Raw genomic sequence first — 12,208 nt, forward strand, 5'->3', positions numbered from 1 at the left:
CACCGCCCGGGCCTCCGCCGGCACCGCCCGCCGCTTCCGCCCGCGCTTCCGCTTCCGGTGCTGCCTCCCCACAGCGCCCCCCAGCGGGCCGGAGGTCTCACCGGAGTATCGCATTTTAAGCTCTAAAATTATAATATAATAATACTAATACTAATACTAATACTAATACTAATAATAATAATAATAATAATAATAATCTACATGATGGAATTTTCGCATATATCCTTTATAATTAAAAATATATAGAATATATAAAATAAAACTATATTCTGTATATAGTGTAATTAAAATAGAAACAATACATGTTATATATTAGATATTAAAAATATAAAATATATGTTATATAATTATTATATAATATGATGTATATTCGATAATTTTAAATATAAAAATATACATTATAAAATAATATATTATACACTTCATCATTAAAAGTATATAAAAATACATATTCTATATTTTTATATATTATACAATTAAAATATATAAATAATAGGTATTATGAAATGATATATTATGCATATTAGATAATTAACAATTTTTAGTAGTATTATCATTATTATGTTTCACAGCTGCTAATAAAAGCTTTCACTTCCCCCAACTTTTATTCTCTATGCATTAAGAAAAGTATGAAAGAAGAATTTTCTCTTCATAATTTTTAAAAATAAGAAATACTATTATTAATTGTATTAGTATGAAATAAAATTGAATTTATTATACAGGTATAGTATACCTGTATAATAAATTATATATATTCCTAGTACTAGGAAAAAAAAATTAATGTTTCTACTCTTTAAAGTTAAGAGCAGGTTGTGTTGCTGATGCAAATGTGAAACTTTGAGGCCTTGGAAAACACCTGAGCCTTGTTACTTCATGGAGGAGCAGTAAGAAGGAGAGGAGTGACTGGTGAGGGTGGGAATTAATGGGACTGGGGGAGCATCACCTTTGTGTTGGGGCTCTGTGGATGTGGGAGCTCCTGAGCACAGTTTTGGGGCTGTTCCTGAAGGAATTTGGATGTTAATCTTCTGTGGATGTTCAAAAAGACACCTGGATTTTCTCCTGGCAGGACTAAGGAGGTGTGGACACCCCTAAATTCTCTTTGGAAGAGGCTCCCCAAAGTTCCTTATGGAGCTGCTCCATGAAGAAGACAACAGGATGGCAGCAGCAATGAGACATCACTGCAAAAATGTAAAAGAATTTTTTTTAATCTCATTTAAAACCACTTTTGGGGAGCAGGGGACTTGAGGGGGCCCTCACTGCCAGAGTCCTGGGTGCCTCCAGGTGTTGGAAGAATTTTGTGAAAGTATTGCTGCAACAATTTTTATTAATAATTTGTTTTTAATTTTTAAGTTTTATTAATTTTTATAATTTTTTTTCATTTTAATTAAATAATTTGTTCTTGAAGATATTTGTGTTTGGTGCTGCAACCCCCAAAACTTGCCAGGGGCTTTCTGCTGCTTTTCTGTGTGTGGTTGTGGCTCTTGGGCTGGTGTTGATGCACAAAATGAACTAAAAGTGGGAATAAAGCAATGAACTAAAAGCTGCAGTGGGTGTTGGGTGGGATTTGGGTGCTGGGATGCGGATCCTGACAGGGAATTGCTCATTTCCAGTGAAGCATTTTGTGAGACTGTAAAAGTCACCCCAAATATGTCAGTTTTGAGAGTGTCTCTTTGCTGTGTGTGAGTCCTGCAGGAAGACAGGGCACCAAAGAAAACTGCCTTTAATCAAAACCCTATTTTTGAATCAAAATCTTTCTGCTTGAATCGGCGTTTTCATGATTGTTTTTAATTTTTTTAAAGCGATGCTATTTTTAGACTTTTAAATGGGCTCTGTGCAGCCTGCACGCTGTAGGAAGCAGAGGGATGTTGGGTCATAATCAAATGTTTGGGATCAATCCTCTGCTGGAGAGCTGGCAAAGGGGAAGGATGAGCTGTCCTTGCACTTTCCAGGTTTATGTGCCCCACCCTGAGGATTCCTGGTGTCCCACGGTTTGAGCACGGATAATCACTGCACCCAAGCTTGTGCACCCGTGGCTCGGGATCCTTCCTCCAGAGGGGTCACACTCCATCAAATCCTACATCCCACGTCCCTTAAACCTTCCACATGGGATCCCACTTCTTCTTATTCTATATCCCATGTCCCTTAAACCTTCCACACAGGGATCACACTTCACCAAATCCTATATCCCATGTCCCTCAAACCCTCCACAGAGGGATCACACACAGAGGGATCAAATCATATACTCCATGTCCCTCAAACCCTCCATGTGAGGATCACACTTCACCAAATCCTATCTCCCATGTTCCTTAAACTTTCCTGTGGGGATCACACTTCTTATCCCATGTCCCTCAAACCCTCCACAAAGGGATCCCACTCCATCATATCCCATATCCCATGTCCCTTAAACCTTCCACAGAGGGATCCCACTTGATAAAATCCTATACCCCATGTCTCTCAAACCCTCCATGTGGGGATCACACTTCTTCTTCTCCTATATCCCATGTCCCTCAAACTCTCCACAGAGGCATCAAATCCTGTACTCCATGTCCCTCAAACCCTCCATGTGGGGATCCCACTTCATCCCAAGTCCCTTAAACCTTCCACAGAGGGATCCCACTTGATCAAATCCTATATCCCATGTCCCTCAAACCCTCCATGTGAGGATCACACTTCACCAAATCCTATCTCACATGTCCCTTAAACTTTCCTGTGGGGATCATACTTCTTATCCTATGTCCCATGTCCCTCAAACCCTCCACAAAGGCAACCCACTCCATCATATCCAATACCCCATGTCCCTCAAACCCTCCACAAAGGGATCACACTTCTTCTTATCCTATATCCCATCTCCCTTAAACCTTCCACAGAGGGATCACATTCCATCAAATCCTGTATCCCGTGTCCCTTAAACTTTCCACAGAGGCATCACACTTCTTATCCTATATCCCATGTCCCTCAAACCCTCCATGTGGGGCTCCCACTTCATCATATCCTATATCCCATGTCCCTTAAACCTTCCACAAAGGGATCCCACTTGATAAAATCCTATACCCCATGTCCCTCAAACCCTCCACAAAGGGATCACACTTCATCATATCCTATATCCCATGTCCCTCAAACCCTCCACAAAGGGATCACACTTCATCATATCCTATATCCCATGTCCCTCAAACCTTCCACAAAGGGATCACACTTCATCATATCCTATATCCCATGTCCCTCAAACCCTCCACAAAGGGATCACACTTCTTCTTATTCTATATCCCATGTTCCTTAAACCTTCCACAGAGGGATCACACACAGAGGGATCAGATCCTATACTCCATGTCCCTCAAACCCTCCACAGAGGGATCCCACTCCATCATATCCTATATCCCATGTCCCTTTAACCTTCCACAAAGGGATCCCACTTGATAAAATCCTATACCCCATGTCCCTCAAACCCTCCACAAAGGGATCACGCTTCATCGTATCCTATATCCCATGTCCCTCAAACCCTCCACACAGGGATCACACTTCACCAAATCCTATATCCCGTGTCACTCAAACCTTCCACAGAGGGATCCTACTCCATCAAATTTTATACCCCATGTCCCTCAAACCTTCCATATGAGGATCACACTTCTTCTTATCCTATATCCCATGTCCCTTAAACCCTCCCTGTGGGGACCACACTCCATCAAATCCTATATCCCGTGTCCCTCAAACCTTCCACATGGGATCCCACTTCATCAAATCCGATACCCCATGTCCCTCAAACCCTCCACAAAGGGATCACACTTCTTCTTATTCTATATCCCATGTCCCTTAAACCTTCCACAGAGGGATCCCACTTGATCAAATCCTATATCCCATGTCCCTCAAACCCTCCCCACGGTCTGTGCCCTTCTGGGATGCAGCACCAGCTTATGTTGATTAACGTACTCCAGACTCGTAAATCGAAGGAAGTGGATTTGGGGAAGAACTTCCCTGCCTCCAGTAAAACTTGCCTTTAAATTATTTAACGAGCTGCTTAAGCGACTCAGCCATTTTGCATGGAATTTGTCAAGGCTCCGCTGGCTCAACCCAGCGCAATGTGACAGCCATACTTTTATTATGAGCAGCGTATTAATCTTGGAATAGTGCTATTTGTTTTCCTCTCTTACTTTTATGGTGCTTAAAAGCATGTATCTTCTGCTGAAAATCAATAACTAAAGCTATGAATAATAAAAAACACTACAGTGAATGGCTCGTAGAGATCCTACGGATGGAAGTTGCAGCAGTAATGACTCTGTTTGCTATCCATTAAGTATGTGAACTCAGAAGAATTATGCAGATTATAATAGCTGTATCAACATAAGTATGTTTTGCTGATAGACTTTGCTGATTGGATCCACGGGATATAAGCCTGCTAATCCCTTGTGCAGAGGACCTGATTATGTTAGAGTGCTCTGCAGATTTGCAGATAGGAAGTTAAGGGACAATTAAAAAAAATGAAATGTTGGCTGTTGCGTGGGGTTTCTCAAAAACACTGTGTTTGGGTTTATTTGTGAAGCAAATGTGGGTTTTCCCATGACTTTGGTGGAAGCCAAAAGCCCAGCTGTCACAATAGGACACAAAATGAATGACATGCAGAAGCTGGGATGTCCCACGTAAAAAAGGGGCAGTTTACTTCTCAACCTCGATATTTATAAAATTCCCAAAGTGACCCTGCATTGGAGGATGAAATTGCCACCTCTCCAACAACACTGGTCAAACCAACAGTCCATCAAATTTCTCCTCCTCCAGAAAGGAATGCAAAACAATCATTATTTACATGAAAAATGTGTGAGAACTCCATTGCAAAAATGTAAACATCAGAAGGCTTAGAAAAGTTAGAAGCACAGGGCAATACCCAACTGCAAGCTCAGGTGTAAATGTAATGTTTTATGTGCAGTAAGTGTGAGTTGCCCTGTGCTGAGCATTAAATGTCCCAGCAGTGCTGCACAGAGAGGCCTGAGCAGTGATTTGGGGCTGGGAGGGGACCTCAGTGCCCCCGTGGTGGTGCTCAGCCAGGTGACCAACCCCTGATTGCACGTGGATGTTGGATGCTGCCATGGACCCCTCCTCCCTTCAGCTTTTCGGTGATGTGGCTGAAGCTCATAATGGAAGTACAACGGGGAAAGAAAGAAAAAAAAAAAACAACAAAAATCCCACCCTGTAATTAAAATAATCAGCTTGCTGCGCACTTGGCACAAGGTTAAACGTCACTGCAGTTCCGTGGGTGAAATTCTGCATGTGGGATCTGCCTATTAATATCACCTTGTTAATGCAGTGTGTCACCTCAGGAGGTGACAGTGCGTTCTCAGGAGGTGACCGTGAGCTCTCTTAAATGACAACACACTCCACAAAACCTGCTTCCTTCTTCTTCTCACAATGTTCCAGCTCTCTTTGAGCTGGGCGAGCTGAGGCTGTGCCCCAGGGAAGTGATGGATCCTCTTTGCCTGGCTGGGCTTTTAATGGGGAGGTGTCTTGGTTTGGAAAGCCAGGTGTCTGATAAGGAAGGCAGGAGACTCCCCTGACATGAAAAATTTAAACTCCCTCCCTCTGAATATTATAAATTTGAAATTAAGGGGCTCTCAGGCAAAAATATGGGAGCAGGAATAACAGTTCTTTATTAGGGAAGAAAATAAAAAGATGAAATAAACAATGCAGTAAACTAAAGCAACACTGACAGAGTCAGAACACAGCCTGACTGGTAGCAGTCCCATTGGAATTGTGGCTCAGCCCTCCTGCAGTCAGGTGTGGTTCTGCTGGAGCAGGGATCCTGTAGAAGGGTGCAGTCTTCCTCTGAAGATCCAGTGGAGGAGGCAGCTGCTGTTCCTCTGGGAAATCCAGTGGAGAAGCCGTGCTGGTGTTCCAGAATCTCAGATTATATCCAGGTAGGAATGCTTGGCTCCTCCCTCTGGGCTCACATCTCCCAGTGGATGCTGCAGTTCTTATCAGCCATGCAGGGACATTCCATGGCCTGTTATCAGCAGATGTCTTATCAGCCATGCAGGGACATTCCACAGCCTGTTATCAGCAGATGTTCCCTGGAGGGAGGAGTGGGTGTGGAAGAGATAAGGAAAACTGCCCACTGAACAGAGACAACTGCCACACAGATGGCAAATAGAATACAAATTGCTTGGCAATCCAAGACACTCAAGAGCTGTGTCCAGGTGTGGCTCCTCACTGCAAGAGAGACACTGAGGGGTGGGAGCGTCCAGGGATGGGGAAGGGTTGGGAGAATCAGTTCCGTGAGGAGAGGCTGGGGGGCTCAGCCTGCAGAAAATGGGGCTCAGGGGGCACCTCCTCACTCTCTACAACTCCCTGAGGAGGGGGCAGCAAGGCAGGGGTCGGTCTCTGCTCCCAGGGAACAGGGACAGCACAAGGGGAAACGCCTCAAGTTGCACCAGGAGAAGTTTAGTTTGGATATCAGGAGGAATTTCTTCATGGAAAGGGTTGTTAGACATTGGAAGGGGCTGCCCAGGGATGTCTGGAGTGCCCATCCCTGGAGGTGTCCAAGGAAGGCCTGGAGGTGGCACTCAGAGCTCTGGGCTGGGGACAAGGAGGTGATTTGGCACAGCTTGGACTCGATCTTGGAGGGCTTTTCCAACCTCAGTGATTCTGTGAAGATGCCTTCCTTTGCAGCAGCTGTGCCATTCCTGTTCCCTGGGATGCACAGCCACGTGTAAGGTGTGGCAATCCCCCATCACTGCACTCCCTGGCCCTGTCCTTCCTTGGGGACTTTGATCCTGAGCTCCTGGTGCCTGGCAGACACCTCGTCTCCCCTCTGCCTTTTGCATCAGTGTCTGGAGAGACCTTGGCAGCTGCAGGAATAAGTGGAAAAGATGCAGCAGAAGAAGATTCCCCAGTCAGCATAGAGAAATACAAAATAAAAATACGCTTTTTTTTTGGTGGGGTTTTTTTTGGTTTTTGTTTTTTTTTTTTTTGGTTGGTTGGTTATTTTGGTGTTTTTTTGTGGGTGGTTTTTTTTTTTTTTTTTTTTTTTTTTTTTTTTTTTTTGAGTCATGAAAACACCTTTCCACCAGAATATCTTTTCCAGCACCCCTGCTCCATGCTGAGGGAGGGGGAGCAGCATCACAGCTTGTCAGAGTTTTGGGGATTGCAGTGGGAACTTCTGCTCAGTGGACTGGATGAGTCTGTGACAGTGTTTGCTGCAAAATTCCTTTGTTTTTCAGGACAAATCAGCCCTGGGATGAGTGGCTTCAGCTGTCTCTCGTGCAGGGGAGGTTTGCAGCTGGCAGTGCTACCTGGAGTAGACCTTTAGACCTTGGTTCCCACTCAGCTTGAATTTTGCCTCAACTATGGCCAAAGGAAGGAAATCCATAGCTTTATGGTGCTTCAGGATCCACAGGACAATCATTTATAGCTTGAATTCCATCTGGGATGTGCATGCACTTAATTCTGGTGGGGGAACTCCAAGAAGGGAGCTGTGTCTATGTTACAACATCAACCATAGAGTTGCCCTCATCTTTTCCATTCAGCAAGAGTGGAAGAGCAATGCTATGGATTGGGTTAGATGAGGAATTTATAATCAATACTGGTAATTTAGTGGCTGGAGAACCCATTTTGCTTCATGCCACGGAGGTGTTGCCTCATGCAGCAGCCTGCCCTACCTCAACTAGCATCTCATTAGCAAATAAAATTGTTATTTTCGGGCTAATGCTGTGAGTTAATGTGATGTGAGCATCGCCAAACCCCAAACGTGCCGCATGCAGAGCGGGGCGAGCTGCAGTGATGAATGTCATGCAAAACTCAGAGGCACTAATTGAAGGTGGTTTCAACAGAATATTCAATTAATGCTCTCTGCGTCGCAGACAGTCTGGAAAAGGAGCTGTTTTCTCCCGAGGATCTGTGTTACTGTGCAACAAACAGATGAAAATGAACCGTTTTACGGCCTTCTAATTGAAAGTCGATGCACCAGTTTTATTAAAATTTTCATGGTGGGGGGAACTGGATGCCCCAAGGGCCCAGTAACAGGATGAATAAGCTCCCTCTCCTCTGCTGCCTCACATCCAGCCTCGGGCAGAAGCGAGTGGAAATAAATTCCTGAGAAATCCCTGGTGGGATCTGTGGCCTCGGCATCTCTTGTGTGCGTGGATCCATTTTCTGTGTCCTCTGCAGGATCCTGGGAACATTGCTATGTGGGGACTGGTGGGTAAGGAGAAGGAAAAGGCTTTTTCCATCATTTTTTTGAGGCAAAAAAATTTGATTTTTTTCCAGCTTTGAGTCTTTTTCTCTCTTTCTTGGTGCCATGGTGCCACATTTTGAGGAGTTGAATCTTATTCAGGAGTATGGAGCTTCCCTGCTCTTCCCTACCACCTCTCCAGGGCAGACTGTCCCTTAGGGGGAAGGAAATAATTAAATGGGGAATAAAATAATTAAAGGAACATTTTTCTGGTGTTTTTTTTTTTTTTCTCCTCATGTCACCCTGTTCCTCTGTATTTTCCAGCCTGTGCAACTCTTCCCAGCCTATCTGAGGAACCATGGATGTTCCTGAGGATGTGACTGGGAGTGATTTGTTTCCTCCCTCTATCATTTTAACAGCTCCTCTCTTGCCTGATCTATCAATTTCCAAAGGTTATTGGCAGGGATTTGTGATATATTTTAAGCAAAATGCCTGGACCTGTGTGGTTGCAACTTCTGGGTGCTGGGAGGCAGCAAAAGGAAGATGTTTTCCATGCAGCTTCTGAAAATCCGTGAGCTTGATGAATGGTAGCTGTTATCTGAGCCATTCCATGGGGCTTCATCTGACTATTAATTTATATTCTCGCCCCCAATGATGATTTAGCTATTTTAAAGCCTTATTTATGATGAGTCCCTATCCCCATTTTGTCATGGTGATGTTGTTGTGACAATGGGAATTTACAGTTCTTCCTGACAAGAGCCTGCAAGCCAACCGGCTGGATATTTTTTGTATTCCTACAGGCCTAATTTGTAACATAAAGCACTTAATAATTGTTATTAATGAACCTGCTGTGGTCGGTCTATAGACCCAGCTGGAAATCACATCTGCCATCAGATTTGCAGCAAACTCTTGGAGTTGAGGGAGGTGTGAGCAGCCAATGTGGTGCGGGGATCAGCGGGAGCTGTGCTTGGCCTTTGTTTTTTTTGGGGAGAATCCTGGAAATTTAAAAATCTGAACGGCTGCTGCATGAGGAATGGAGGATCATAATCATGAGGATTAAAACCCCAGCTGCTGGTTTCTTAGGGACAGGGTTGCTGGGACAATTAAATCCGTGCTGATAAACAATTGCTGGGGACTTTAGTAAACATCCTTAGGGAATTTCAGACCCATTCCTCATTTGAACAGAAAGCAGACAAGATTTTTACAGCCAGTTAGGGATTTCTGACCAGTTCCAGAGTTGGATATCCAACCTGGGATGGAAAGATAACAGATGCTTCTCATTTATCCCCATCTCTCCCACTCGGTTGTGTGTGACCTTGAGAAAGGTGTTTAATCTTCATTCCTGGCTGGAATAAGGTGATGTTGTATTCCTTTGGGTTATGGCCAAAATAGTGTAAAGGTACAGGCAGCACAGGCTTTACTGGTATTTTCTTTGATTAAACCTTGCAAATCTCATTCCTGGTAGTCCCTCCTGCTTCAGGATGTTCGCTGACTTGGGATAACAGGCTCAGCTCTGAGTGGAAGCATCTTCATTACAAACAGCAAATTAAAACGTTGTTTGGAAGTGCACAGATGCTTTCGAGCCATGATGTCAGTAATTAGATGACTTCAGAGGGTTTAATCATCTGAGCACCCCCCAGCTAAGCCCTCCTTTCCCAATCCACATCCCCGTGCCTTGACCACGCTGCTGGAAACGAGGTAATCCTTTGAAGTATCACGAGCAGATCTTGGTGAGGAGGATATTTTGCATAATTGGTTTCTGACAAGGCCTAAAATACTATTTAGAGTTACATGGCTGAGTGTTAATTTATGCCTGCTCTCCTCAGCGTAACTTCGTTACACGAAATGTTATTTATGATGCTGGCTCAGATCTATTGTGTGTTGGTGAGAGTGCTGGGATAATGGAGATGTATCGCTCGTTGTGGCAAGAAGCTATAAAAGAAATGGGTAGATGCTTCTCTGCAGTTATGGACTTAATTTTTTAATGTGAGCTATGGTAGCGATTGAGAGTGATGTGATCTGGTAGTCAATGGGATGCAGGATGGCAGAGGGCTTTTATTCTTCTTTTTTTGGGAGGAATAACTTTCTTCTTGAAGGTGTTTTTGAGCCTTGTCACTTCTACCAGCATTTGAAGTGATTTGAAATCAAAATAGCGGGTATTGACACGTCGCTGCTTTGTTTCTCTTTAATTAAATGTGAGAATTATACTTAAGCTTAAATCATATGAAAATTTAGTCCTGTATATTTAATATGATACAACAGCCTAGAAGAGGTGAATAAATGCTGTTTTGCTGTCATCAATTTGATGCTTCTTGACTACTTCAAGCACTTCCACTTGATGGAAAGGGTGACTCTATCCTCATCCAATTTTGAAATACATTTGAAACACATTTTTATGCCCTTCCACTAGTGAAATTCCGTCTTCAGCTGTGAGTTTTGGTGGTGGTGGCTTTGATTTGAATGGGAGAGAAAAGCTGCGTTTCCTCACTCCTTTAAAACATTACAGGCAGGAACATATCTTGGGTTTGCATTACCTTATTTATGTCTTTGTTGCAAAAGCACAACAGGGAAACAATTGAGGGAAAACAAGACTGAGGTTAAAGTTGTTTTGAAACAATGCAAATAGCGGATTTGAGGAGTATCAAAGCAGGATGATTCAAAGTTGTCAGATGTGATTTTTTTCTACCTCTTCTGTGAAATGAAATTTCTGCAGAAAAAGACCTGACTCCGCAAAGTGCTTCTCTTCCAACAAATCTCATTTCTCTGACGGAAAGTGGTTCCATCCCAGCTGTTTTCAGTCAAACTCGCAACATAGCCTTTCCTGGGCCAGATTTATTCCTTTGCTCGACATGTTTCCTTGTAATCGAGACATCCCCAAAGCTCTGGGAAAGGAATCAAAACAGCTCCGGGTACTTCAAAGGGTGGAAGTCGCTCTAGCACGTCGTGTTAGATGTCCTGCCACAACTAATCCTGTGTGTGATGTGACCCCTTTCCAGGTGTCCCTGCCTCTCTCAAAGACCTTGAAAAGAGCCCTGATAGACTGAACTCAACTCCTGCTTAAATCACCTGCCTATGCCTCTGTCCCTGTGAAAATGCAGGGGACTGGGGGATATGAAAGACAAACGAGGCAGATGAAATGAGAAACGAGGGGAAAGCAGGAAAGACGCACGGGCAGGGAAGGCATGAGTGAGAGGGAGAGAGAAAAGGCTTCACTGTGAAAGGTAAAAGCCAGTATGAAACAATCAGGCTGGACATAAAGCCAACAATTTACCGTGAGTCCTGCCGCAGTAAATCATAGCTGAGCTCCTTCTGATGTCTCGTGCTGATGCGAGCAGAGGGAGCTCGGGATGGGGAGCAAAGGAAAGCAGGAGCAGGAACGTGGAGAGGGAGGGTGTGTGGGCTGGATATGTGTAAAACACATCTCTCCAGCCTGGAGAAGATACTGAGGTCAGACCCCATCCAGGCCTGCAACTTTCTCCTGCTCTCTGGGACAGGGACAGGACCAGAGGGAGTTGGCTGGAGCTGTGCCCAAGTTGGATTTTGGGAAAGATTCTTCCCCCAGAGGGTGCTGGCACTGCCCAGGCTCCCCAGGGAATGGGCACGGCCCCGAGGCTGCCAGAGCTCCAGGAGCCTTTGGACAGCACTCCAGGGATGCCCAGGGTGGGGTTGTTGGGGGGTCTGTGCAGGGCCAGGGTTGGACTCAATCCTTGCAGGTCCCTTCCCCTTCAGGATATTCTATAATTCTATGAAAACGATGTCTCATCCTGGCTTGTTTCATAAAAGGCACATGATCAGTTTCGTTGGACAGCCTGGAGAATGCAGTGAAACTGCTCGTTCTTGGCTTCCCCATGGGCTTTCCTGCAAAGCCATTAATTCCTGGGAGCTCCTCAAGGGAGTAAAACCCCACCTGTGTTTCAGTTCATTGAGGCTTAGAGTAACACCCATCAGAAATGGAAGGAATCTATTGTTTAGCCTTGAAATCCCTAAATGATGCAGAGAATCCTTGTTAATATTCTCTTGGAAGGCTGTTTGTGATGATTCTTCACTTTTCACATT

The 12,208-nt window shown here is 44.3% G+C and overlaps 1 long non-coding RNA gene across 2 annotated transcripts; it reads left to right on the forward strand.

The window, feature by feature from the left end:
* The first annotated feature begins 68 nt into the window (after positions 1–68).
* LOC135285607 (uncharacterized) lies at positions 69–1,538 on the forward strand. Of its 2 annotated transcripts, none has more exons than XR_010350404.1 (3): positions 69–94; positions 800–906; positions 1,067–1,538. It is a non-coding gene; the product is annotated as an uncharacterized LOC135285607 (long non-coding RNA). The 2 variants fall into 2 exon arrangements; XR_010350403.1 differs by having other exon boundaries at positions 82–105.
* The last annotated feature ends 10,670 nt before the right edge of the window (positions 1,539–12,208 follow it).

This window comes from Passer domesticus, chromosome 23 (assembly GCF_036417665.1).
Source record: "Passer domesticus isolate bPasDom1 chromosome 23, bPasDom1.hap1, whole genome shotgun sequence".
Lineage (NCBI taxonomy): Eukaryota > Metazoa > Chordata > Aves > Passeriformes > Passeridae > Passer > Passer domesticus.